Source organism: Phyllobates terribilis, unplaced genomic scaffold (genome assembly GCF_046119375.1).
Source record: "Phyllobates terribilis strain yellow unplaced genomic scaffold, ASM4611937v1 Scaffold_4__5_contigs__length_816908805, whole genome shotgun sequence".
Lineage (NCBI taxonomy): Eukaryota > Metazoa > Chordata > Amphibia > Anura > Dendrobatidae > Phyllobates > Phyllobates terribilis.
Genome location: NW_027362764.1, coordinates 709,872,561 through 709,899,657, shown reverse-complemented (window position 1 = coordinate 709,899,657; position 27,097 = coordinate 709,872,561).

Genomic DNA, 27,097 nt, shown 5'->3' with positions numbered 1-27,097 from the left:
CCCCAGAGTACTGAAGGAGATCGTAGAAGAAATTTTAGAACCACTCTCCATAATCTTTGAAAATTCTTGGAGAACAGGAGAAGTCCCAGAAGACTGGAGAAGAGCAAATGTTGTTCCTATCTTCAAAAAGGGGAAGAAGGTGGACCCTGGGAACTATAGGCCGGTGAGTCTGACTTCTATACCAGGAAAGATCTTTGAACAAATTATTAAACAACATGTATGTAAGTACATGGATAAGAATGAAGTGATTAACCAGAGTCAGCATGGGTTTGTAACTAACAAGTCATGTCAGACTAACTTAATTTCCTTCTATGACAGAATCACTGACTGGGTGGATCAGGGAAATGCTGTAGATATAGTATATCTTGACTTCAGCAAAGCATTTGACAAAGTATCTCACACCATCCTTATTGAAAAAATGACCAAGTATGCAATGGACCAGGCAACTGTTAGGTGGATTCATAACTGGCTTAGTGATCGGACTCAAAGGGTGGTTGTAAATGGCTTCACATCCAGCTGGATGAATGTCTCAAGTGGGGTACCACAGGGCTCCGTCCTGGGACCTGTATTGTTCAACATCTTTATCAATGATTTAGATGAAGGAATTGAGGGTAAACTGATTAAATTTGCTGATGACACAAAGCTAGGAGGGATAGCTAATACTAGAGAAGAGAGAGAGAGGATTCAAAAAGACCTAAATAAACTGGAGCAGTGGGCAGCAACCAACAGAATGGTTTTTAACAGGGAAAAATGCAAAGTACTACATCTGGGCAATAAAAATGAAAAAAGCATATACAGAATGGGAGGAATAGAGCTAAGCAACAGTACATGTGAAAAAGACTTAGGTATACTAATAGATCATAGATTGAACATGAGTCAACAGTGTAATGCAGCAGCAAAAAAGGCAAATACAATTCTGGGATGTATTAACAGAAGCATACAGTCTAGATCACGTGAAGTCATTATCGGTCTTTACTCCTCTTTGGTCAGACCTCATCTGGAATACTGTGTACAGTTTTGGGCACCACATTTTAAAAAAGACATAGACAAACTGGAGCAAGTTCAGAGAAGAGCGACCAGAATGGTGACTGGTCTGCAAACCATGTCCTATGAGGAACGGTTGCAGGATTTGGGAATGTTTAGCTTGCAAAAAAGAAGACTGAGAGGAGACTTAATAGCTGTCTACAAATATGTCAAGGGCTGTCACATTGTAGAAGGATCATCTTTATTCTCATTTGCACAAGGAAAGACTAGAAGCAATGGGATGAAACTAAATGGGAGGAGACACAGATTAGATATTAGAAAAAACTTTTTGACAGTTAGGGTGATTAATGAGTGGAACAGGCTGCCACGAGAGGTGGTGAGTTCCCCTTCAATGGACGTCTTCAAACAGAGGCTGGACAGACATCTGTCTGAGATGATCTAGTGAATCCTGCTTTGAGCAGGGGGTTGGACCAGATGACCCAGGAGGTCCCTTCCAACTCTACCATTCTATGATTCTATGATTCTAACCCGAGGAACTGCCGCACTTCCTTTATGCTGGATGGTCTTGACCAGTCCTTAATCACGGTGATCTTATCAGGGTCGGGAGCCACTCCGTCAGCACTCACCATGTGTCCCAGGTACTGCACCTTTGGTTTCAGGAGGTGACACTTGGAGGGTTTCGCCTTTAGGCCGTAGCTTGCCAGGGCATCAGACACTTCTGCCGGGTGTTTCAGATGATCCTCGTAGGTTTTGGAATAAACGATGACATCGTCCAGGTATAACAGGACCGTCTCGAAATTCCGGTGTCCCAGACAGCATTCCATCAACCGCTGGAAGGTTCCTGGTGCGTTGCAGAGCCCGAACGGCATACAGTTGAATTCGCTGAGACCCATCAGGGTGGTGAATGCGGTCTTCTCCTTGTCTGCCTCTGCTACAGGAACCTGCCAGTACCCGCTAGTAAGATCCAAAGTGGAGAAGAAGTTAGCAGATTTTAATGCAGCTAAAGATTCTTCTATTCTAGGTAACGGGTACGCATCTTTGTGTGTGATACGGTTGACCTTTCTGTAGTCTACACACATTCTCATTGTGTTGTCCTTCTTTTTCACTAGAACTAGCAGAGCTGCCCAGGGGCTACAGCTTTCCCTGATTACCCCAGCCTCCTTCATGTCCCGCAACATCCCCTTTGCATGCTGATAGTGTGCAGGGGGTACAGGTCGGTATCTTTCCTTTATGGGTGGATGGTCTCCTGTTGGGATGTGATGTTCTACCCCCTTTACTCACCCGAAGTCTAGTGGGTGTTTACTAAAGACTTTTTCGTACTCCTGAACCACCCGGTAGACTCCCTGTTTTTGGTGTGAGGGAGTGGAGTCAGTACCCAACTGCAGTTGCTGACACCAGTCCTCCATTTGTTTCTTAGAGCCGTTACCTTCCTCTGGTTGAGATGGAGGCAAGGGTTCCACGGCCCTTACAGAATTTTGGTTTATGGTGAACAATTTGGCTAGCGTGGCACACCGGGGCAGGTATACTTCTCTCTCCCCGATATTTATGATGCGGACGGGCACCCTCCCATGGCGTACATCGACCACCCCCCGTGCTGTCAAAATGGTGGGCCTACTGTCTGAGTAGATGGGTTCTACCATTGCTTGGTAGTCTCTACCTCTTAGACCAATAGCTGCCTGGCACCAGATCATCATCTCACTTTTCGGGGGCATGGCAATAGGAAACGGGTCACACATTCTCATGCTACCTACCTCACCACCAGATAGTTCCACTTGTTGCCGCTTCATCAGTGCCCGGATCTCTTTTTGGAGCACACGCAGCTGGCTGGAACTGGCGTTCTTGGCAATCTGCTGTAAAATGAGAATCACCTCTGCAAGACAATTTTCAATCACGTTAGTCCCTAAGGTTATTTTAGGGTGACTCTCATGACGGTCAATGTCCACAATGATCAGTCCTTGTGCCGCCAGTTCGACCTTACCGACCTTAATGGTCACCTCTTTGAACCCCACCTGCGGCACGGGCTGCCCATTGCTGGCGATAATACTCAGGTCGTCATCTGGGTAGCGGGTTATGTCCGAGTCATTCCAGTACCGCTTAAAGAGCACGTACGGGATGGTAGTTACTTGTGACCCAGTGTCCAGTAGGGCACTCATAGGAATGCCATCCAGTACCACAGGCAAGACCGGACGTCCCCCTACGTGTTTATCACGCCAGTTCGATGGGCCTGATGATCTTATGCCTGGGGGTTGGCCCTCTATCCCAGGTTGTGCCCGTTTAAATGACAGTACCTTGCCATGTGTCCGGGTTGATTGCAGCGGCGGCAGATGGGTTGTCCGTCCTCGTTGTATCTGTCGCTGGGTCTTCCTCTGGACGTTGGGATCCTCCTCTGTCGGCGCCACGGGACGTCCTCCGGTCCGGATGCCAGCTGGATCTTCCCTGGAGGGGAAACCTGTAAAGACTGCACAGTTCTGGTTAGCGCGGCTACGCTTTTGGTTAACTCTTGGACCTGATGGTGCAGGTCTGTAGCCGGGTTGTTATCCAAAGCCTGCGCACCAGCTCCTACAGACTCTGTAGACAAGGGCGCCGCCTCCTGGTGATAGGTAATAGCAGGACGCCGATGGGTTACAGCGCTACCCGGTGCCGGTTCTCGGAGCACCCGGATGGCCCTGTCTTTGAACTTTGCAAAGTCCAAACCAGGGTTATGCAAGGCCATTGCACGTAACTGGGTTCGGTGGGCATTGGACAGCAGACCCTCAATGAATTGCTCAGTTAACAGTTCATCTGCATTCCGCACACTGTCAGGGTCTGCCTGTTTAATGACTCCCAGGGCCTCTTGCAAATTCAAAGCATAGTCTCTTATACTGTCTTGGGCCCGCTGCTTGCACCCATAGAATTTCATTTTGATCTCTGCTGAGGTACGGGTATCAAAAGTGTCCCTCAGACGGGTTAAGATTTCTTTTACAGTCTCCTTGTCCCGGACTGACCAGGACTTTACTTCACATTGGGCTGCCCCGGTTAGCTGGCCTACCAGTATGCTCACTTTTTGTCCTTCTGTCAGGGGGTATACCTTAAACAGGCTGTACAGTCTCTCTTTAAAGTCGCTTAGGGTATGCGACTCCCCTGAGTACTGGGGCAGCCAGGCCGCTCCGGGGATATAGGGCATTGTAAATGGCATTACTGCGGCAGCTGCCGCGCTGGTGGTAGAGGGTCCCTCCGTATCCGTCATCTTCCTCCCCCCCTAGTTAAGTGTGGCCTACCTTCTGTTGCTTCTTCTCCGTAGGCCGCGGCTCCGCAGACGATCGTCAGGGTGGAGGACCTTGTGTCGCCCTCTGGTGATGTCAGCGTCGCTCTCTCTCCCTTCCAGGACGTTGCGCAGCGTCGATGCGTGGGGCGGAGCTTCGGGTCTCGCGCGCTTTCGGCGTCCACGCCCCTCTTCTTCCCTCGCGGCGTCCCGAAGATGGCATCCGATGGCGGGAAAACGACTGCGGATGGCGGGAAACTTTTGAAGATGGCGGGAAACTTTTGAAGATGGCGGGAAACGGCTCCGGATGGCGGGGACCTTCACCACGGCAGGTATGACAGTCTTTTGAAGGCGCGCAGTACCCGGTGGTTGCGGGCATGAAATCCTGCCGACCACGCCAAAGCTGACTCGCCCCCTGGGCCGAGGGGCACCCGGAACCGGGCTTCTGGGGGTTGTAGTATTCGTGGCGGTGACCCGGTCCCGTGGCTCAGGGTGGTCAGGCCAATGGCGGTATTTTGTGGGTTTTAAGTTAATTGTCCGACTACGCCACCCGTGGATTGCGGTCAGCGCGGACCGCCGCTGTAGGGCAGACTGCTGGGGCTGATGGTGTGTGCAGCTGAGGTAGTGTGACTCCCCACGGGAAGAGTGGAGCCCCAGGGCAGTGTAGTTGATGGTAAGGGTGATAGTGCACGGGAGTCCCAGCACTAGTAGTGCTGGTGCGGCGATGAAGCAGGAACGACTCAGAGTCTTTGCAGTGCAGTTCAGGGTCTTTACTGGTGATGTTAAGGCAGACCCTCCCGGGAGTACTGGCTAACATAAGGGGCCTGGTCAGTCTGCGAGCAAACAGGAGTTCCCCTGGCCAGGTGGCGTTGTAGGCCTCCCCGTCTATCTGCACTCTTTCTGGCTACCTTGCTGTAAGCGGGTAGAAGTAGCCCACGTCTATGAGTATACCGTCTGGTGCTCACCCGTATGGCTGGTGACTTGGGGCCTTCTGTTAGCCTCCGCTCCTGGATGGCGGTGCTGGTCCCTTCCTTGTGACTGAGCCTCCGGGCTTCTATGGCCAGAGGACCTGGAGTCCCCTGCCGGCTGGTTTCTGCTGCTGGGTGGATATCAGTCCCCACAGCCTCGGACTCCTGTGTCCGGTTATTAGATTCTTCTGCCAGGGCGAGCTATATCTCTGCTTAGCTTCCAGCCCCCGGTCTTCTGCTCCTAGCTCCTACAGAGCTCCTGCTGTAACTATCCCTCTCCAGGCTCTGACTCTACTAATCCCGCCCCAGACCTAGTTTATAAGGGCAGATTCCTCCCCTCCCAGGTCTGGGCGGGCTGTGTTGCATGCTTAGGGCTCCTGACCAGAGAAACCTCCCACTTGCTCTCAGGCGTAATAATTCTATTACTGTGGTAACCAGACCCCTGGGGTGCCACAAATCCACCTAACAGTTGCCTTGTCCATTCCATACTTGGTAATTTTTTCAATAAGGATGGTGTGAGATACTTTTTTAAATGCTTTGCTGAAGTCAAGGTATGCTATATCTACAGCATTTCCCAGATCCACCCAGTCAGTGATTCTGTCATAGAAGGAAATTAAGTTAGTCTGACATGACTTGTTAGTTACAAACCCATGCTGACTCTGGTTAATCACTTCATTCTTATCCAGGTACTTACATACATGTTGTTTAATAATTTGTTCAAAGATCTTTCCTGGTATAGAAGTCAGACTCACCGGCCTATAGTTCCCTGGGTCCACCTTCTTCCCCTTTTTGAAGATAGGAACAACATTTGTTCTTCTCCAGTCTTCTGGGACTTCTCCTGTTCTCCAAGAATTTTCAAAGATTATGGAGAGTGGTTCTAAAATTTCTTCTACGATCTCCTTCAGTACTCTGGGGTGTAATTCATCTGGACCTGGAGACTTGAACTCATTTATGTTAGCTAAATATTCCCTCACAATCTTTCTGTTTACAGATAACTTGGATTCTTCTATTCCTTTAATAGGACAGTGAAGATCAGTTGATGTTACATTTTCTTTCTGAGAGAAAACTGATGCAAAATAGGAATTAAAAAGTTCTGCCTTCTCAACATCCTTTCTTACCATTTCACCATTTTCATCCTGCAAAAATCCTATAGCATCTTTGACTTTTCTTTTACTTTTGATATACCCCCAAAATCCTTTTTTATTGCTTTTGACATCTCTTGCAAGCCTTAATTCATTGTCAGCTTTAGCTAGCTAAAGGTTTTTTTGCCTTCCCCTGGATCAACGCTGTGGAATAGCTGCAGTGCACAAGAAATAGGCTGAACTGGATGGACGCTTGTCTTTTTTAGGCCTTATAAACTATGTAACTATGTAACCTGATACGTGCCCTACAGGTTCTGCAGACTGCATTATAATCTTCTTTAGATATGCCTCCCTCTTTCCATTTGATAAACATTTCTTTATTTCTTTTTAGCATGTGTTTAAGTTCTGTGTTCATCCATCCTGGTTTCCTTAAATGCTTCCCATTCTTCCTACTTTTCGGGATTGTTAACGATTGTGCTTTGAGAATCTCATTTTTAAAAATTTCCCATCCTTCCTGGACATTTTTGTCCTTAAGGACATCCAGCCATTGGATCCCTCCTATTCTCTTTCTGAGTCTCTTAAAATCTGCCTTTCTGAAATCTAACCTTGAAGTTTGAGTCTTCACATGTCTTCCTCCTTTAGTTATCCAAAATTCTATAATAGCATGATCGCTGGCTCCAAGGGTTCCAGCCACTTTTACCTTCTGAACCATTTCCTCCCTGTTTATAAGGATTAGATCCAAAGTTGCAGATCCCCTTGTTTTCTCCCCTACCTTTTGGAAGATAAAGTTGTCAGCAAGAGAGGATAAGAATTTGCTTGACCTGTTAGTTTTACTTGAGAGAGATTCCCAACAAATGTCTGGATAGTTGAAATCTCCCATGACCACTACATCATAATTTTTGGAGAACTTGGTCATTTGATACATAAAGAGTTCATCCATATCTTTAGTTTGCCCAGGTGGCCTGTAGTAAATGCCTACAATGGTGTCCTTTCCGTTGTTCTCTCCTTGTATTCTTACCCAAACAGTTTCCACAGAACTCCCAGTCTCTGAAGCTTCAATCTCTGTGCAGATATACGCTTTTCTAACATACAATGCGACACCTCCTCCTCGTTTATCAAGTCTGTTTCTTGCAAATAAGTTGTATCCTTTTAGCCTTTTATTCCAATCCTGTGAATCATCCCACCAAGTTTCAGTGATTCCAATGACATCATATTCCTTTTCCTGCGTTAGCAGTTCCAGTTCTCCTTGTTTGTTGCCCATGCTTTGTGCATTTGTATAAAAACATTTTAGTTTGTGATTGGTTTCTCTTCCTCCCATATTTTTATTTAGATTTTTTTGTCTTTGTTCTTCCTTTCCACTTCCAGTAGCAGAGATCTCAATAGTATTTGTCAGCTGTATGGCTTTTTCTGGCCTTTTGCTTCCCTTCCCACATTGTTCTAGTTTAAAGCTCTCCTGATGAGTGTAGCAAGGCGACTTCCAAATACATGTTTTCCAGTTTTCGTAAGGTACACCCCATCTCTAGCAAGTAGTCCATCATATAGGTAATTCATTCCGTGATCCAGAAATCCAAATCCTTGTTGACGGCACCATCGACGTAGCCAGTTGTTCAACTCTAGAATCTTATTCCACCTCATTGTTCCATGGCCATCCACTGGGAGGATGGATGAGAAGACCACCTGCGCTCCCAATTCTTTCACTTTCTTGCCTAAGTCTTCAAAGTCACTGCAGATGGTTTCCAGGTCCTTTCTTGCGGTGTCATTTGTCCCCACATGTATTAGCAGGAATGGGTAGTGATCTGTAGGTCTGAAGAGTCTTGATATCCTGTCAGACACATCTTTAATTTTTGCTCCTGGAAGACAGCACATTTCTCTTGAGGTTATGTCTGGTCTGCAGATAGCGGCCTCTGTTCCTTTCAACAGGGAATCCCCCATGACCACCACTCTCCGTTTTTTCTTCACAACATTTGTCTTTCTCCATCCTGGAGGATTCTGAGGGCTTACAAGGTTATTCATTGTGGGCAAAGTCTTATCTTGCTGTATTTCTTCATGGTTCTCCCACGTGAGAGCCTGGTACTGGTTACTGAGCAGTATAGGTGCTGACTGCCTCTCGATCCTCCTGCTTCTCTGGGTCACATGCTTCCATTCCTCTGTTTCGTCAGGTGCAGTTCGAATTTCTTCTCTTTCTGTATCATGAAGAGATAATTCTCCTCTGTCTAAGAACTCTTCACCTTCCTTAATGATTTTCAAGGTAGTTAACCTCTCTTCTAGATTTCGCAATTTTTCCTCCAACAGGGACACAAGCTTGCATTTCTGGCATGTGAAGTTTGGCTTTTCCACTGGCAAATCTGTGAACATGTAGAAGGATATGCAGCTCACCAAATGGCTCCTGGACTCTTCCATGTTCTTATTGTTGATATGTTATGAAAACAGTGAAAAATGCTCCAAAATTCAATTATCCCAAAATGCAGTGAGAAGATGCAACTTGTCTTCTCAGGACTCCTCCCCTGGTTCACCAATGTCCTCCTTTCAGCTCCAACAGCCAAAATCCAGTGTTCTTTGAGTTTGCGGAGACTCTTCACTTATCCCAAAATGCAGTGAGAAGATGCAACTTATCTCCTCAGGACTCCTCCCCTGGCTCACCGATGTCCTCCTTTCAGCTCCAACGGCCAAAATCCAGTGTTCTTTGAGCTTACGGAGACTCTTCACTTATCCCAAAATGCAGTGAGAATATGCAAATTGCCTCCTCAGGACTCCTCCCCTGGTTCACCGATGTCCTCCTTTCAGCTCCAACGGCCAAAATCCAGTGCTCTTTGAGCTTGCGGAGACTCTTCACTTATCCCAAAATGCAGTGAGAAAATGCAAATTGTCTCCTCAGGACTCCTCCCCTGGTTCACCGATGTCCTCCTTTCAACTCCAACGGCCAAAATCCAGTGTTCTTTGAGCTTGCGGAGACTCTTCACTTATCCCAAAATGCAGTGAGAAGATGCAAATTGTCTCCTCAGGACTCCTCCCCTGGTTCACCGATGTCCTCCTTTCAGCTCCAACAGCCAAAATCCAGTGTTCTTTGAGCTTGCGGAGACTCTTCACTTATCCCAAAATGCAGTGAGAATATGCAAATTGTCTCCTCAGGACTCCTCCCCTGGTTCGTGTGTTCTCAGCATCCATGGAAGATACCTAGTCACTATTGTTTCTTGAAGTACGCTGTCTCTGTTTCACCATAATTTTTTGAGAAAATAAGACATTTTTTAGGCATCGAGTGGGATAAACTTCCCAGAAGGACCCTTTGCCGAATTGGGCCGCTGTGCAAGGCTTGTCACATAAAGTGAACATTTTTTCCAAAAAAATTTCTTGGTCTTCAGTGATTGCAATTTTCTTTAACCAAATTGTCCTTTTCTGTAAATTGTGTTTTGACTGGTGTGGACTTTCCTAGTGGAACCCTGTGAAGGATTTTGCCACTGTCCAGGACTAGAAACACAAGAGGCTGGTGTAATTTAATTTTTTTTTCTTTGCTAACTCATCTACACCACGTGCAGAATTATTAGGCAAATGAGTATTTTGATCACACGATATTTTTTATACATGTTGTCCTACTCCAAGCTGCATAGGCTTGAGAACCAACTACCAATTAAGTAAATCTGGTGATGTGCATCTCTGTAATGAGGAGGGGTGTTGACTAATGACATCAACACCCTATATAAGGTGTGCTTAATTATTAGGCAACTTCCTTTCCTTTGGCAAAATGGGTCAGAAGAGAGACGGGCTCTGAAAAGTCCAAAATTGTGAGATGTCTTGCAGAGGGATGCAGCAGTCTTGAAATTTCCAAACTTTTGAAGCGTGATCACCGAACAATCAAGCGTTTCATGGCAAATAGACAACAGGGTCGCAAGAAGCGTGTTGGCCAAAAAAGGCGCAAAATAACTGCCCATGAATTGAGGAAAATCAAGCGTGAAGCTGCCAAGATGCCATTCGCCACCAGTTTTGCCATATTTCAAAGCTGCAACGTTTCTGGAGTATCAAAAAGCACAAGGTGTGCGATACTCAGGGGCATGGCCAAGGTAAGGAAGGCTGAAAAACGACCAACTTTGAATAAGAAACATAAGATAAAACGTCAAGAATGGGCCAAGAAATATCTTAAGACTGATTTTTCAAAGGTTTTATGGACTGATGAAATGAGAGTGACTCTTGATGGGCCAGATGGATGGGCCAGAGGCTGGATCAGTAAAGGGCAGAGAGCTCCACTCCGACTCAGATGCCAGCAAGGTGGCGGTGGGGTACTGGTATGGGCTGGTATCATCAAAGATTAACTTGTGGGACCTTTTCGGGTTGAGGATGGAGTGAAGCTCAACTCCCAGACCTACTGCCAGTTTCTGGAAGACAACTTCTTCAAGCAGTGGTACAGGAAGAAGTCGGTATCGTTCAAGAAAAACATGATTTTCATGCAGGACAATGCTCCATCACATGCATCCAACTACTCCACAGCGTGGCTGGCCAGTAAAGGTCTAAAAGAAGAAAAAATAATGACATGGCCCCCTTGTTCATCTGATCTGAACCCCATAGAGAACCTGTGGTCCATCATAAAATGTGAGATCTACAGGGAGGGAAAACAGTACACCTCTCGGAACAGTGTCTGGGAGGCTGTGGTGGCTGCCGTACGCAATGTTGATTGAAAACAGATCAAGCAACTGACAGAATCTATGGATGGAAGGCTGTTGAGTGTCATCATAAAGAACGGTGGCTATATTCATCACTAATTTTATTGTTTTTGTTTTTGCATGTCAGAAATGTTTATTTCTACATTTTGTGCACTGATATTGGTTTACCTGGTGAAAATAAACAAGTGAGATGGGATTATATTTGTTTTTTATTAAGTTGCCTAATAATTCTGCACAGTAATAGTTACCTGCACAAACAGATATCCTCCTAAGATAGCCAAATCAAAAAAAAGCCCACTCCAACTTCCAAAAATATTAAGCTTGGATATTTATGAGTCTTTTGGGTTGATTGAGAACATAGTTGTTGATCAATAATAAAAATAATCCTCTAAAATACAACTTGCCTAATAATTCTGCACACAGTGTAGTTAGAGAGAATGATCAAGCTAAGAATCCAACCCTGACTTTATGTTTCCCATAGTCTGGATACTATTGTTAGGCAGGGAAAGCTGATAGGACACACAATGTCAGTGAGACAAGAACGAATGTTTGTCATCAAGTGCAGGACTCTGCATGCATCATTTATGAAGTGCATGGTCAATCACTGTCCTAGGCAAGTGAAACTTTGTTGCCTTGTATGCCGCTGGCTACCATCCATTTATATGATAAGGTCATTTTGACATTACTTAAGTTTCATTCAGTGATCCATATAACACGGTCCATGTACAGACCAAAATGGCAGCCTCATATATTCCTATGATGCTCTCAAGTTCAGGACCCTCGGCCAGTTCGTGCATCGTGGTCTGTACACAGACCATGTTACACATAGTCTGAATGATGATTATGGCTGTGCTTGCATTACAGAGCTTGAAAGAGGATCAATACAATTTGAGGAAACCTAGAGTGTTACACACATCTTTTTATGGCAATTAAAGGCTTTGCTATATTACAATTAGAGGCGAATGGATTCACTTCAACTCAAATTTTGGGGAAATATTTTATGAAGCTGGCAAATTTAAAATTTTAAAAGATTTGCTTATTTCTATTCACCTACTGACAGGTCCATTGCCAGTCTCTGAGCCTCCACTTCTGGTGGGTTGTGCATATGACTGGCGCAGCCTATAACTGGCCGCACTGGACACATAGAACATTTGATATTACAACTGAGACACCAGGAACCTGTGATCGTCTGATCATCTATACTACATAGATGGTGCCCCTCCATGCAGATTGACATTGGCATTTAGCAGGTTAACAGTCAAGAGTGTAGATTTTCTCCACCTGCGGCTCTTAGAGTCAGATCCTGCCTATGTGTCACAGCCATTACCTGCTGGATATGGTGCAGGTTCAGCCTCTGAGCCCGCTCCATACACCCACTCACAAGTCGCTCCGTACATGAATGGCAGGTCTCAGGAAGGGGTTAATACTACAACATTTTTCATGTGTGATTCATTAAGTCTGGCGCTGAAGCCTACTAGAGGAAACGATTCTGAAAGACTCTGTAGTCACATTCAGGCTCTGGTGCCTGAGAGGACCAAAGACTTTTCAGTCACATAAAAAGGCATAAGCATTATAAATGGCACATGGTAGAGGGTGAGGTCCAGTTATACATTTTGCATTTGGGCTTAGAAGCTTCAATTTCTACCTTTAAAAAAGCTACAAAAAAGCAGTATGGAGCATAAGGCTGTGTGCCCACGATGCGTTTTTTAAGCGTTTCCACAGCGGCAAAAACGCTGCAGAAACGCTTAAAAAACGCATGGTAGTAGGTCTGCCATGTTCCCCAATGATAATCTGCATGTGCTGTGCACATACTGCGGAAATTTCCGCTGCAAATTATCATTGCGGAAAAAAACGCAGCACTACCAATTATTTTGCGGAAGCGCTGCGTTTTCGCCGCCATTGACTTTCATTGGAAAGCATGGAATCCGCATCACTGCATCTGTACATGCGCATTCCATGCGTTTCAATGTGCATGTTTGGACCCATGTACCTGGGTTTGGAGAACAGGAGGCTCTCCTCCGGACTCGGGTACCATAGAACCTGTAAAAAAAAATAATAATAATAAGTAAATATTATATTTACCTTCTGATGGCCCCCGGTCTCCTTGTCTTCCCTTGCCAGCAGCTCGCGGTGGACTGAAGGACCTGCGCTGACGTCCTAGTCATGTGACGGCAAGTCCTTCAGTGTACCGCGAGCTGCCAGCAAGGGAGAATGGAGCGACGCAAGACTACGGGGGCCATCAGAAGGTAAGTATAGATTAATTTTTTTATTTTTAAACATTCTTTCGGTCACACTATAGAAATCCATTCTGGTTGCATGGATTTATATAGTGTGACCAAGTTGTCAAGCACTTTCCTAGTGATGCTAAAATCTCTTGGAAAGCGCTTGTCAACCCGCATGTGGAAATGCATGTGAAGAACGCTTCACATCCGCATGTCCCTGGCAGGAAAAACATGTACAATCCGCATGTACAATCCGCATGTGTTTTTTCTGCCAGGGAGATGCAGAAACGCTCAGGAAAAATTCCTGAGCATTTCTGCATCGTGGGCACATAGCCTTAGGCTATGTTCACACTTATGTTTTTTTCAAAATCCTCCTCAAAAACTGTTTCAAAAACTCATCCAATTCATTTTTATGGGAAATCCATTTTCCTGTTCATATGAAGAGTTTTTTGAGCTTTTTTGAAAAACGCTTGGTGGAAAAAAAGTACCATAATTGCATTTCATTTATTTGTAGAGGATTTTGAAGGAAACCTTGCCAAACCAGGCACTGTCCAATCAAAAGACTGCAAAGAGAACTCAAGGAAATGCTTCAGGAAAAGAATGCATTAATGGAAATACAAAAACACTGTCCAGTTTGTCATAGGCTATAACTCATCTACCTCCTAATTAATTACATCCAGTTTATATTTAATGAAGACTGCTGAAGATAAAATATTACAGCTCTGACATGGCGAAGGCTGTGTGTTGAAGAGGAGGAACAGTCTGCCATCTGCTGTTTAATGATTAATAAGCATGAAGATTACATAATTAACAATTACCCGTCAATTGATTTTGTACTGTCAGATCATAGCTGGATTTTATTTTCATGGAACTCACACCATATCTGTATATCATCCATACTATGGGGTTATGAGAAGCTGGATCTATGGGCAAATTATTCCCTTTCATCATTATCCTATTAGTCAATATTAGTAACATCCTGAAGGGTAGGGTCAAAGATAGATAGATAGATAGATAGATAGATAGATAGATAGATAGAAGGATAATAACAGAAAAATTAAAGGAGTACTTTTCATGCAAAAATAGCTGCAAAGCAACCCAACGTTATTATCAAAACCTCTTGTATTCAAATCCCCAAAAAATGAAGGCGGCACTCAAAAGTCAGAAGGTGAGAAAGTGATTTTTAATCCACCTATGCACCGTTTCATCTCAAAATGGAAGAGCCTTTCTCAAGCTAAAAAAGCTTTGCCATTTTGAGCCGATATGTCACATGGGCTGATTAAAATCCATTTTCTCACCATCTGACTTCCAACAGCCGCCCCCTGCTGCCATGTAGTCCTCCATATTCATGATCTTTGTATAACTCCAACCTACCACTGATTGGCGACTTTCTGGCTATGCACAGTGTACACAGAAAGCAGTCAATCAGTGGTGTGGACGGGGTTATACAGGGCTCAGCATTCAGAGAACTGAGTGATCCGCAGCAGATGAAACTGGAATTTTATTAAAACCGCAGCAAGTAGCCCAGTAAGTGACACATCACTGGAATAAGGGTCTCTGTCCCTACATTATACTGCTCTCAGATGAGGTAGCAAAACCCTGGTAACAGATTCCCTTTAATTTACTCCCTGTGTTGAGCAATTTTTACAATGAAAGTTCTATGCAATAAATAAAATAGCTTAAAAGCATTGCAAATGAATTAAATATATTGAGAGCTAATATTCTTAGAAATCCATAAAATGTTAAGTTTGTAGAATTAAATTGTATTCTGGTTTTAGATTTCTCCTTGTATGCAAGAATTAAACAGAGACCATAGATCTGAATATGAAAGCTTGTATTAATCTAATTCATTTGGTAGTTAATCAAAGGGAATATGCAGTCAAGCACAATGGTACCTATAAAATCCTGGTTTAGGCATAGTAGCTGTAGATCTCCAGGCAATATTCCTCTCCGCTGGGATGTTATTACGTTCTTATCCATCATTAAATCATGCAGTGTTCAGAGGGTCTGGAATTTGAAGTTAAATATGCTTTACAATGTGTTTATTTTTTGGTATGCAACTTTTTATTTTTACTTCTGAGTCATGAAATCCAAAACTGCCAGATGTAGCTGCACCTATATTGTCAACCTCCGCTCCACACTAAACTAACTTTACAGGAAATAAGCAATGGAGTAATTATTAACCTTCAAATGGAGGATAGAAATAATAGCGCTCTCCATTTTTTCTGAATATTGCAGGTATTGTATGATGAAGTCCTTTCATAGTGTCACATTTTCTGTTGTTACATAACTTGTGAAAGTATTTTCCATATCATTGGATGAAGTTATTATTTTCGTGTTATGCCCTGGTAAAAAAAAAAAAAAAAGAAGGAAATTTCAAAGTGTAGAGAAGGACCATGTCATACAAAACTGCAAATCTAAGCCCAAACTTCCCATGGAGCCTCATTATTCTTTTTTCGTGATTTGCTTAACTATGTCTTATTTATGAAATTGTACAATACACAAACCAGTCCCCTACTCTGGACCACCACAAAGAAAAATATGACACAGATTAATTGCCTTAATTGGGAAATCTGTTTGTTCAACCCCTTTACGACCTGTATGAGTACGTCCAAGGTCGCCTCCCCCTGTTTGATGCGGACTCCGGCGATGGGCCAGCACCTTTTTCGGCACATGACAGCCGATCTGATCAGCTGACATGTGCCCCTAACAGCCGTGGGTGGAATTGCGATCCACCCGCGGCTGTTAACATGTCAAAGGCGGCTGTCAAACTCCAACAGATGCAATATGGAGTAAAAACGTTTTTTACTGCGCTGCCGGCTGACCACGTGGAAAAGACACCTCAAATCCAAAGGAATTCCAATAAAGGATTTTTTACGTATTTATTTTTTGTCCTATCCTATAATGATGAAGAAGTTGGATAAAACTTCGAAACGCGTTGATTTTAATCTTTAACAGACAAGAAATCGATTCCATGAAATGGTGAAGGATCAGGTCCACAAGCTCCGCAGTGCTCCTCACCCTGTATTGTCTATTTGGCTGAAGTGTCAGGAGTTTTGGTTCTGATAAATAGAAGTTTTGTCTTTAAGAAGAGCCAAGCACAAATGACAACTCCAGCTTCCCTCAGAAGGCTCTGCCATAGGAGGAGAGAGACAGTACATATGATATCCTCGATCGCAGTCTTCACAGAACAAAATGGTATCAATAAAAATGTTAGCAAAAAATAAGCTCTCACCCAACCCCAGATCCCGAAAAATCTAAAACGTTCGTTTTTTTTTTCACCATAAAAAAGAGCCTATATGTTTGATATCTGTGAACTCATAATGACCTAGAGAATCATAATGGCAGGTCAGTTTTAGCATTTGGTGAACATGGTAAAAAAAAAAAAAAAAACTTTTGTGAAATTGCACTTTTTTTGCAATTTCACCGCACTTGGATTTTTTTTTTCCTGTTTTCCAGTACACAATATGGTAAAACCAGTGGTGTTGTTCTAAAGTACAATTTGGCCAGCAAAAAATAAGCCATCACATGGCCATATTGACAGAAAAATAAAAAAGTTATGGCTTTGGGAAGAAGCGGAGCAAAAAACGTTAACACAAAAATAGAAAAACCCAAGGTCGCAATGGGGTTAAAGAGTAAGCATAGTTTTCATTTTTATTTCATAAATCAATAGTATACATGAAATTTAGCAACTTTGTAATATATCTTATAAGACAAATTTGCTTCTTTCTCATCCTGCATTGTTCTTTCACTCAGAGATCAGGGGTAAAATTTGTCAGTATTCAGTGAAGACACATTTTCTCATTACTGAGATGATAGTTGGTGCTCTTAAATTTCTATGGCGGGAGGAGCTTGGGGCAGGCACAAACATTCTATGGCACTGCGCCTTAACTGTGTGTGATGAGGTTGCGATAATGCAGCGGTTCTGTTAATTCTCTGTGACTTGTGGCTACCTCCAGGGAGCTTAAGAGTTAGTGTCTGTCACTGGTTTATGTTGGCTCCCTGCTGATTATCCCTGGGTGGAGCTGCCTTTAACTTCACTTGACCTGTTACACATCCCTGCTCTCGGATCAAATGATGCTATTCAGTTTTCTGATCTCGGCTCCAATTCTGACCACCCGCTTCCTTTCTGATTTTGTCCCTCATTAGTGATGATCCCTAGTGACGACCCCTTTTGCTGCCAGCTTGCTCAACCAGCCAGCAGCCAACTGTGTGCACCAACCCAGAGGTCCCTTTGTAAGTCCAGATCCCTGTACAGAGGCTAAAGGGTAGAGGCCACGACAATACCAGGGGTCTTGTAGATTGAGTAGTTAGCGCTATGCCTGTCTGTGGACCCTCAGTTAAGAGCTACCAGGCTAACAGGAGCAGTGCCTTTGTGACAACTATTTTTATGAAGAGATGTGATATGCCCTTGTCAATCATGCCCTGGCAGAAGTTGCAGATTACAGAAGACCTAAATATACATACATGATGAGTCAGCACACTGCGACTAATGAACTCCAACATTGCAATATAGCTTTAAATGTTAAAAATGTAAAGTACTTTGTGAGCATTTTTTGATCAAAGAGCCTAAAAGTCATCCAGCCACGTCAAGGTAACCACTAAATGTCTTACCTCTCTATGTGCCAAAACAGCCTCATGTAAATGGGAAGTGAAAAGGAAACCAGACATAGCTCACAATTAAAACATTGTAAGAGAAAGATGGGTGGAGAAGAGTGCGGGACCCTGGAGGGGGCCACAAGCCCCCCCATCTCTATATGTACTACACAAAAAAAGAAAAAATAGCACACCTTTCAGTATTGAACTAATGCACAGGTGCACAAATACACTATGTGGCCGATGTACGAATATATACATACACGATGAGTCAGCACACAGCGACTAATGAATACATGAACTCCAATATTGCAATATTGCGGTAAACGTTAAAAATGTAAGGTACTTAATTTACTTTTTTTTATCAAAGAGCGTAAAAGCCATCCTACCACGTCAAGGTGTAATACATGTAAATAATATTGTAAATAACAGAGTACTTAATTAACACAATTTTAAACAAAAAAGAGTAAGAGCCATCCCACCACCACAAGGTGTACCCAATCTATATTGAGGTCAGCTGACACAAGGTAAGGTTTTAATACCAGAGACAGGATAGGACCGTCTGATTGGATACACCTTGTCGTGGTGGGATGGCTTTTACACTTTTTTGATCAAAATTGTGTTAACTAAGTGCCCTATGTTATTTACATGTATTATTACTACTTATTTACAAAAATTGGAAGCTGGCACGTTTAGGCGGGCTGCGCTGCGGGAATGAAGAGGCTTGGGATTCCAAGACGGTTTTTATTAATACCAAACCATTTCTGCGCCGGACCGGCGCCTTTCTCAAGGTATAAAAACCAAATGAGATATGTCATTTGGTTTTTATACCTTGAGAAAGGCGCCGGTCCGGCACAGAAACGCGTTGGTATTAATAAAAACCGTCATGGAATCCCAAGCCTCTTCATTCCCGCAGCGCAGCCCTCCTAAACATGCCAGCTTCCAATTTTTGCCATTACCTTTGGAAGAACCATTTCCTCCAGCCACGGGGCAGCAGCAGCGGCTTTTGATGCATTTATAGGTGTTGTGCCTGCACACAACATCTTTAGGTGAGTGCTAACATTGATTATACCTACCCCTTGCCAGACGGTATTGCCCTATTTTGAGTGCGCTTTTGTCCCTCTCCAGAGCTTGTCTATTTACTTACTTATTTACTTACTACAGGGTATATGCTCATTTTGTTTTTTTCTTGAGTTTTGGCTGTGAAATAGCTACAGTGTGTAGCGCAATGGCCACAATGTTCTCTTACACATTGCATGTATACCAACTTATTGTCATGGGTATGTCAGGTGTCATAGACAGTCGCCCTGGATCGGGCTGTAGAAGGTAACTGTGCTTGGCATTACAGATGCCTTCTTAATCTTTCTTCCTTTTGGACCCAGCAGCGACCTCCCACCTGCTGCTGATTGACACACCCTTGTCTGGGAGTTAAAAGCACTCAGTTTGCTCCAAGGAATCGCCGGTGATATTTCTTTCTACGTTTGTTCAGGCTTGGAGCACTAGCAGTCGGCTAGCTTCTTCTCTTGTGCCCTTGGAGGATAGCTGGCGTTTCTCCTCTGGTGTCTGCTCAAGCTAAGTTTACCCCATTTGTTTGTCTACCTTGTTGTCTTTAGTTTGTAGTGGGGCCTGACCAGTGCTCACCCCTCCCCCTCCCTATCTAGGGCCAAGCTCTAGAGGCATCCAGGGCTTAGGGTCCTGCTCGGTGATAGGTGTAGAACCTATATAGGGACGGTAGAGTAGGCAGGATGATATTAGATCTGACTAGAGGTCTCCACTCCCCCTTTCCCTAGTGTTTGGGCTTCCTCCCCTCTTCCCTTCGTGTGCACTTAGTCTTTCCCACCCCTTGCGTGACACTAATGCTCTAGCTTATTTCTTTGGTTTTGCTATAGTTCCTTGTACTTTGTACAAACAGTTGCGTGGCCCCCTTTTTGAGCTAAGCATTTCATCTATGTAGCATCCCAAGGGCAGGTGGCTGAACAGTCGGGCCCCTGTCCTGCTCTGCCCTTGTCAATAGTGAGGTCAGCCGACAGAAGGTGAGTTTTAATTCTAGAGACGGGATAGAACCATCCCGACTGGGTATACCTTGTCGTGGTGGGATGGCTTTTACGCTTATTTGATCAAAATTGTAATAACTAAATACCTTATGTTATTTACATGTATTATTACTATTTATTTATTACTTACTATAGGGTATATGCTCATTTTGTTTTTTTCTTGGGTTTTGTATGTGTAAAAACAAGCGGCAAATGCTTTACCTCACAGAAAGAATCAGCTGTGATCCCCTGCTGTAATGTCTGTATAGTCCTTTTCTTCCTCTCCTGCCCAGGAGCTGTGGTATGATCAGACCATGTCCCTGCACGGTCAGACACAGCGATTACACAGCACACAGCAGGGGCACATTTATAAGATTATCTCAGTAGAGGTCAATTTTTTAACACATCCAATTATGGAACTTATTATTATTACAAAATCTAGTGATTAAAATGTATTTTGTTGGTGGGAAAACCCCATTTAGGTCCCCAAAAGTATTAGACTAATGGCAGCCAAACTTGCCGTTATCAATGGGTTAGGCAGATAATTTAACCCCTTCGCGACCTTGGGTTTTTCCGTTTTTGCGTTTTTGTTTTTGCTCCCTGTCTTTCCAAAGCCATAACTTTTTTATTTTTTGGTCAATATGGCCATGTGAGGGTTTTTTTTTTTGTGAGACGAGTTGTAATTTTGAACGCCACCATTGGTTTTATGATATTGCGTATTGGAAAACTGGAAAAAATCAAAGTGTGGTGAAATTGCAAAAAAAGTGCAATTACACAATTTTTTTTTTTTTTTACCATGTTCATTAAATGCTAAAACTGCCACTATGATTCCCCAGGTCATTACGAGTTTGTCGATACCAAACATGTATAGGTTCTTTTTTATTTAAGTGGTGAAAAAAGATTCAAAGTTTGCAAAAAAAATTATGCCATTTTCCGAGACCCGTAGAGTCTCCATTTTTCAGCATCTGGGACCAGGTGAGGGCTTTTTTTTGCGCGCCGAGCTGACGTTTTTATTGATTAAATTTTCGGGTAGGTACGATCTTTTTATTGCCTGTTATTGCATTTTATTGCAATATTGTGATGACCAAAAAAACGTAATTCTGGTGTTTTGATTTTTTTTCTCATTATGCCGTTTACCAATTGGATTAATTCTTTTTAAATATTGATAGATAGGGCAATTCTGAACGTGGCGATACCAAATATGTGTATATTTGATTTATTTTTAATTCTTTTATTTTGAATGGGTGTAAGGGGGGTGATTTGAACTTTTATATTTTTTTAATATTTTTAAAAAACATTTTTTTTACTTTTTTACCTGCTTCCATAGTCTCCATGGGAGACTAGAAGCTGTGATCGTCTGATCGCCTGTGCTACACATAGCAGGGCTCACTTGCTATGAGGGCCGACCGCTGGGCGGCGCTCATAGCACCCTGACAATGACAACCGCAGGGGTCTCCTGCAGACCCAGGATTGTCATGCCAGCCCATCGGCGATCCGCAGTCATGTGACACGGGCGCCGATGGTCGGGACTAGTCACACGCTTCCGACGTGGCGATGTTAAATGCCGCTGTCAGAGATTGACAGCGAGATTTAACATGTTAACAACCGTGGGTGGATCATAATTCCACCCGCTGCTGTTAGGGGCACATGACAGCTGATCAGATCAACTGTCATGTGTCCAGAAACATGGGGGTTCAGCGCCGGAGCTCGCATGGAGTGCAGAGATACCACCTTGGATGTACTCATACACCCAAGGTGGTAAAGAGGTTAATATGTATGGGGACCCCCGACTGACTGGTGAATATTAAAGGGAATATTTCAGCAGGTTTTTGCTATGTAATCCGAGGACAGCATGAAGTAGGGGTTAAAACACAGAATTCAACAATGTGTCATATGAATGGCTGTGTGCTGTTTACTTAGACTGACGTTTTTATCACCTTGTGAGTTTATCATTGCTTTGACTGCAGAAGTGTGTGAGCCCTTGTCTGACTCCGCCCCATTCTGGAGCAGCACATTGTATATATCTATGGACATAGGAAGCCTGGTGTGGGTGGGGTTAGCTGTGGTGTGGGTGGGGCTTGCTTTCTCAGCTCTGCTGTATTGCTAAATCTAAAAACTTTGATTGTGTCAGAACGGCTGCACCCAGTAAACTAAGTGATACACCATTGGATTGAGGGTCTCTTTGCCTACATCATAGTGCTCTCAAATGAGGTAGCAAAATGTGCTGACAGATTCCCTTTAAATGCATATTTCCTATTTTTCTCTGAAAATAAAGACACCAGAGAAAATGCTGATGGCATCTGATTCACAGAACATAATTGGTCAATGAGCCTAACATCCCAAAAATGTTTAGAATGTCATTTAATGTTTACTGGCTGATAATCTACACGTTTGCTTACGCCCCATTGACAATGTTATGAGACCTATAGAAGCTGACCTGTTTGCCTGTCACTTTTCCAATGAGTTGGGATCCTTTGATTTGTATCCCTAAGCATTTACACAGATCCTGTTGAGTTTTGGATTGTGGAGCAATTTACAGGTTTTCACTGAAAATGGAGGTACAATAGCTAAAACAAACAAATCCCTGCTACTTCAGATCACTCATCTAAACACAGGTAGATAATTAGAGCTTAAGGTCTTCAGATGGGAAGGAAACCAAGCATAAAAGCAATGTGGCATTTGCCCTTTACAGAGAACCTAATAAGGACTACTCAAAGATTCCTCTAAAGGCTTTTAATCTAAAACCATTTAATCTGCACTCTTTGATGCTTTATATGATCAGATTAAGCATTATATATATTGTAGAGGTTTGAGGGAGACTTTAGTTAATGTTTTCCATTTTGCCATTTTCAGGTTGGGAATATTATGGACATGAAAAAAATATTAACTATTAGATGAATTAATTTCATTTTAAGCATCTGTAGTTTGGAATACTGAAAAAGAGCTTAAAAAATATAATAAATTAAGCATATAAAATAAATATATGACCCATTAGAGTTTGTTATAAGAACCTAACATAGATGACTAGGAAGAGGATGAAATGGTGCAATTAACAGAATAGGCAGCAAAACATCAAAGAGGTCAGCTACTTCATAACGGATGGTAAGAAATGTGCTATCAATACGCATATTTATCTTACCTGTTGCAGATTTCAGCTTTCTGCAGAATCATTCAGCATTCAAAAATTGTGGGAGAAATAAAGTAACCTTTAGCAGCATGATCATATCATGGAAAATTGTGGGTGGAACAAGACAAAACAAACCAGAGAGATCATACAAGTTAGGAATGAGTCAAACAGCTCTATAACTCGGATGTGGATCGCAACGCAATGCTCAGACTGGCTGTGGGCTCTCCCGACCCAACTGTGACAGATGCATGCTGCACGCCGCTTAATGAATCCGGAGCGTCTAACAAGTGACGTTTGCCTCCCCACAAATCTTGCTCCAGTCTGGAATAAGGAATGCCACAGCTGGACATGAATTAAACGATCTGGGACTTCATGTCTCTGTCCCGCTCCAGCACCGCCTTTGGTAAAGCCAGTAGGAAACCGGCATTGCGCAAAAAAAAATAAAACTTTTCAAAGCAGTTTACTCCAGAATTCTCGCTTTGAAGAATCAGGGCCTTTGACTTTTTCCCCCAGATATTGTACTCAGAGTTTTTCCGTGGAGTTTTTGGAGCGGAAACTGTGCAAAAACTCTCCAACTCCTCCTTAAAAATACAAAACTTCTCAAAAACTTGGAGGTTCTGCTCATGTTCTGCTCCGAAAACTCTCCAAAAAGACTTTGTGTGCACATAGTCCATCTCAATATTCTCACTTATTTTGTGAGTTTTCTTCTCAGAATTGTGCTACTTTATATTTTTCGGCATGACCCTAAGACACTTCTGTACCTATATGATAAGTAAACGCCACTTTATTTAATACAGGTGATTTAGTCCCAAATTAGGCCCTTGCTCCTGAAAAATCTTCCTTTGTAATTTTTTTGCAGAAGCTAAATGGCATATGAAATCACTTACGGTCTCGCTATGAGAAAGGCCTTCGGCTGCAAATCTTCTATGTTATGTGAAAATTGTACTAAATATATAACTGTAATTTAACAAATACAATATATTGTTCCTGAGCAAATTCTGTCTGTTTCATATTTAAATGTTAAACCTGGCCATAAATATGCAGTTTGGACTGTCATTACTACTAGACTTGCCCCATAATTTTTTCCTTGCCGAATTTCAATTTGTGATCAAGAACATGTGCATGATATTACGATGGTATACACTTTGTGTTCGAGCATGATTTTATTACAGGAATGGGTATGCCCTTTAGAGTAATTGGTTGTAAGAATGTGGAAGTCATTTTTACAGGAAAATAAGAGAATGGCCTCCTGTAGCCAGCCCGAGGCAATGGAGTGAGTCTAATGTCACACTAAAACTTGACAATATAGTTCATGAAAATGTTAATTAACGAACATATCACATTTCAGGGACTGCTCTGTGCAGTCTGTTTCCATAGCATGGAGTATAGTGCATTTTATTTCCAAAAGGACTGTCTATACAAAGCAAAAATAAAATAAAAATAAAACCCAACAAAATAATAATAAATATATTTAGTCCATAAGGCTACTTTCACACACACTTTTCTGGCTATCTTTATTCAGCCCCAAAAAAACGCACGCCTGTAAAAACAGCAGAGGTTTTTGTTGCCCTTTTTTTAAATAATTTTTCGATACTTTTTTGGTTGAATTTTTTAAGTTTTTCTTTTTAACATTACAAGTCGTATGATTTATAGATTGTGTAAGTCTTCTCATAATCACATGATTTGTAATGTAAAAAAAAATGCAATTAAAATGCCAGCAGTAACACAATACACATTATTATTATTATTATTATTATTATTATTATTAACACATTTGGTTTTTAAACGAGCAAACAAACAGACTTCTGTATGACAAAAATGTTATAAACTGCCCCAAAAAACCATAGCATTTCGAATTTGAAAAAAATCTGCAAATATAAAAACACAAGTAAAGTGGAAGAAAAAAAAGTGTTTGTAAGTATGGAATAAAGATCAAGTTTTTTTTGCAAAAAATACTTTTGATATCTCGGATCTCTTGGATTTCTAGCATCTTGGACCTAGTGGTATGCTCTACTGAGAAAGCACAAACCTTATCAATGGCGAAACAGAAACAGAATCGTATTCACCTTAAAAGAAAGTAATAGGTATAGCATCAGAATGGCCAAGGAAAAAACAATGGGCTCAGGAGGTCAAAAGTTGCAAATAAGGTAAAATGGTCATTTTTTTAAGGACTTTAGGTATTGTAATGGGACAGGCATAAGAGAAATCTTATACTTGTACATGGTAAGTGATTATGAGAAAGAGAAACAAGAACATTGGTAAGTTAATGGAAAAATATAAAGGTAAATGAGAAATATTTGTGGATCAGATTGTAATTGTAGGACTGGGAGTTGTGTGGAAATTGTTTGGGTAAGAATACAAGGCGAGAACAACGGAAGGACACCATTGTAGGCAGTTACTATAGGCCACCTGGGCAAGCTGAAGATATAGATGAACTCTTTATGCATCAAATGGCCAAGTTATCAAAAAAAATATGACAGTGATAATGGCAGATTTCAACTATCCAGACATTTGTTGGGAATCTCTCTCAGACAAAAGAAACAGGTCCAGCAAATTCTTATCCTTTCTCTTTTCATCTTCCAAAAGTTAGAAGAAAGAACAAGGGGATCTGCTACCTTGGATCTAATCTTCATAAACAGGGAGGAAATGGTTGAGGAGGTAAGGGTGGCTGGGAATTTAGGCAGCGATCATGCTATCATAGATTTATGGATACCTAGAGGAGGTCTTCGATACTTACGGTTTCCTTTCTAGTTTTGAGGCCAGTGACGGTCATTGACATCAGTGATGTGTGTCTCCAACACCATGTGAGAGTGTGAGGGCAATTATTGACCTTAGCGCCAGACGGAAACATTTGAAGAACCGAAGACCGCGGAAGGGGGAGCTACAGCAGAAGAAATGTAAGGACAGGTGATGGTTTAGGACAGGGGAGTAAAAAGTGTTTTATTATTTTAACTCCCCTCAAATGAGACAGCAAATTGCCTGTTCGATTGCCTGCCATTTTGATAGATTTTTGCGAACTGAGCCCCAAAAATGTTGGATTTTACAGAATACCAAATTTGGGTAAAATTTCATTTGTTATGGATCAATTTGCTCATCTCTAAATATAAGAATATTTTGCTCAAACAAATCATCTAAGCCTTTTTTACATTAAGTGTTCCTGCTGTGAGCATGTAAGATTAGAGATGAGCAAATCAAATTGGCCCCCGAATTTCATAAAGAAATCAGATTCACCAGAACCCCAAATTTTTGCTACTTAATTCACTCCAATCAAGCAAAATGACAGCCTGATTGCCGCCACTTTGCTTGATATTTTTTAGGCCTGGGAACATGTTTAAAAATATTAAAAAGCCATACTCACTTTGCCTTTCCCCTGTCCTGCTCCTCAACTCCCCACTGTTCTCCCACTAGCTCGCCTCCTCCCTCCTACTCTCGTCTTCTCTTCTGTGCTCACTTTTCAGCATTTCCAACATGGACTAGGCCTCAATTGAGGTGATAATGTCATAGGGAGACTCACATAATGATGGTTCATGAGACCTTGCAAGCTGCAGAGGCTCAGAAGAGTGAAGATGATTGAAGAGAAGACTGGAACCGGAAGAAGGAAACAAGCCAGAGGTGGACCAGAGATCGGTATAATATTTTTTACCTCACCATTTTGGGGTCTGGTTAGACCTCAGAGCATCATAAATGGCTTTTACTAGAAATTCTATTCATGTCGAATAAATTCTACTTGAATTGAATTTCATTGCCAAATTCAAGAGAACTTGGTAAATGGAATTTCAGCAGGTTTTCTCATCTCTATATAAGCCTATGCTCACATGTCCAGTATTGATCTGTTAGAATGGATCCAGCAGCAATCCATTGGCAAAAAGTTTTGCAGACACAACTTTTTAGTGCATTTTTTAAAAAACTGATCTCTGCTGGATCCGTCTATGGAAGACTTGTCCATTAATCAACCATCGGTTTTTCTTTCATTTGTAAAAGGATCCGTTTTTTGCTTACTAGATCAGTTCAAAATGGAAGAAAACAGAAGGCTTATCTAATTAATGGATGTGTTTTCCATAGACTTCAAGGTTAAAGAAACGGATCCAGCAGAGATCAGTCTTTTTAAAAACGGACAAAAATGTTGTGTCTGCACAACATTTTTGCCAACGGATTTCTGGTGGATCCATTCTGACGGATCATCACTGGACAT